Below are 2,685 nucleotides of genomic sequence, written 5' to 3' on the forward strand. Positions count from 1 at the left end.
AAATCCCGAGTTTTAGCAACCTTATTCATGTTCTCCTCAACTTATGCCGTTACAATTTCTTAGCGAGCATATGAAGAAGGAAGCGTGAAATGGAACGAACATTCTTCTCGGTAAACATGTTTCGATCAATTTTAACGTCTATTTCTGTACGCATACGATCTACGTTGTCGCTTTTTGGCTGTACTTCGAATTCAATATACTCGTAATACTTGTATTAAGACAGGAGTTTGAAATGAAATTTTGATTAGACGTATGGGTGCAATGTTGGAATTTGTTAATTAATTAAGTTTGTCTTAACTTTTTAATTTTACAATTCTATAATCCTACTAATATTATAAATGTGAAAGTTTCTGAGGATATTTGGATGTTTGTTTACTCAATCACGTCTAAACCTCTGAACAGTTTTCAATGAATAGTCAAAATACCCGAGTAGACTCTACTCGTGACCACGGCACTGTAATGTTGCTGAAACGTCGAGGTAAATATTAGTCGTGTGTTTAGCGTGAAAAGTCCTGTGCGTGGTATTTTGACTATTCATTGAAATCTGTCCAGCGGTTTAGACGTGATTGAGTAACAAATAATCGAACTTCGAACTTCGAACTTCGTTAACTTAAGTTATCATAACGTTTTAAACTTTCGGGATTCTCACTCATAGTCAAATACCACAAACGGGACTTATCACGCTATTATAATTCGTCACTTCATTCTTCAGATACATTTACTAAGGTAGTGCCTTAAGCCTACACGAGGAATTCGCACGTTAAGAGAATCGATTTTTAAAATCGATATCCGGTTTTTTTTTTTTTTTCACTCGCCTTGCCGCTGTTCGGTGTCGGTCGCCTCATTCCTTACTTACGCGAGGCAGCGTTCGCACGTGCCTAAGTAAATACAAGTGAAAAATTAATTCGTGCATCATCGTCACTATGCCGAAAAGAAAAAATGAAGAAAAAATTAAAATGTACCAACGCAAGATACGAAAAATGGAGCAGGAGCAGCGGAAATATAACCGAATTATTTATTCATCATCAGAAGATACTGATCAAAATTCAGGTTAGTTAATATACTTTTATACAAGTGAAATAAGTTTGTGCTCAACGTTTTGAACCTGGAGGTTGACCGTGGGTCATCACGAAGGTAACTTTTTCGCCTGGAGGTTAACCGTGGGTTAACACGAAGGTAGTTCGAAATTACGATCAAACCATTGTGTTCCGTAATTTCACCAACATAATTTATACCGCCTGGAGGTGGATCGAGTATCCTCACGAAGGCAATTTTATCATCTCACGCACCATTACATTAAGCCGTCTGGCTCAACCGAAAGTAAAAGTCCAATAATTACGGTATTTCTCTTTCGTGGTTTTCATAACTACCCACAATAAAGTTCTTTATTGTTTCATTTTAGACAATAAGAACCAGCACAACTCTGATCCAGAGCCTCGAGACGCCGATCCGGTCTCTGTGGATAAAAATGAGGACGCCAAAAATGATAGCGACCAAGAACCGATCCCAGTTCCAGAATTGGACCCTGAGATCCTTACCGCACTGGGCGAGGTGACGGAAGAGACGCCTAAGTTTGGCCCGAAGATTCATGAAAAGTTATCACTTCTGTGGCTACCCATTCTTCGCAAGGGGAATGAATAAAGAAGCGAAAGAGAAACTGGTCAAGGAGTATCCTGTGCCAGAAAACTGCACATTACTACAGGCACCAAAACTTAATCCTGAGATCTCTGCCGCCGTCCCTGAGGGTACGCGCACTCGAGATAAAAGAGTAGAAGCCGTACAACAGCAATTGGGCCAGGGAATAGCCGCCCTGAATAAGGGGCTGGAACTCCTTCTGGACGATGGCAAGGACAGACTCCAAGCCATTAAATACCTCAGCGATAGTTGTAGACTACTTTGTGATCTACACTTCATAGAAACGGAGGCTAGAAAGAAGTTTGTGACTCCGGGTTTAGACAAGTCCTTCTTAAATATTATGCAAGAAATTGAACGAGACGAAACGCTTTTCGGTAACAAGCTTTCTGACAAAATTAAAGCTACGAAGGTAATCGAAAAGCACGGATTACAGATCAAGAAACCTGCTCCGAATCCGAAGCCACCTTCTACATCATATCAGCCGTCGACAAGTCGCTCACGTCCCCAGGGAAACTGGAGGGGCCCTTCTCGCTTCCTGTCGAACAGGGGGGGGAGGGGCGGGCAAAGGAACACTGCTCCGAGAGGGGGTCGAGCTCCGACTGCAAACTCGGCTCTACCGAGGGCACCGCCGCAGAACAAGCAGCGTGCCACAACAGCTCAACAATAGAGGTACACGCTGGGAGAATTCAATATTTTTATAATTGCTGGCTTCAAATTACTGATAATTCTCAAATATTGAATTGGATCTCAAAAGGTTATAAAATACCGTTTTGTAAGAAAGTCAGACAGGTTTTCAGGCCACGTAATTCTGTGCCCACTAGTGAGCAACCAGATATGTTACAATGTATAGAAAAATTGTTAGATCTCGGTGCTATTTCTCCGTGTCAAAGGTCAAAAAACGATTTTATATCTAGCGTTTTTCTGGCCCCTAAAGCAAATGGGACAAAGAGATTTATCTTAAATCTTAAGACTTTAAATAAATTTATTTCAACTTCTCACTTCAAAATGGAGGATCATAGGACAGCAGCTAGACTCGTTCCTCAGTCTGGC

At 41.2% G+C, this 2,685-nt stretch overlaps 1 pseudogene; it reads left to right on the forward strand.

Annotated features, from left to right (window-relative positions):
- Positions 1 to 873: 873 nt before the first annotated feature.
- LOC141436543 (uncharacterized) lies at positions 874 to 2,215 on the forward strand (annotated as a pseudogene).
- The last annotated feature ends 470 nt before the right edge of the window (positions 2,216 to 2,685 follow it).

This window comes from Choristoneura fumiferana, chromosome 16 (genome assembly GCF_025370935.1).
Source record: "Choristoneura fumiferana chromosome 16, NRCan_CFum_1, whole genome shotgun sequence".
Taxonomy (NCBI): domain Eukaryota; kingdom Metazoa; phylum Arthropoda; class Insecta; order Lepidoptera; family Tortricidae; genus Choristoneura; species Choristoneura fumiferana.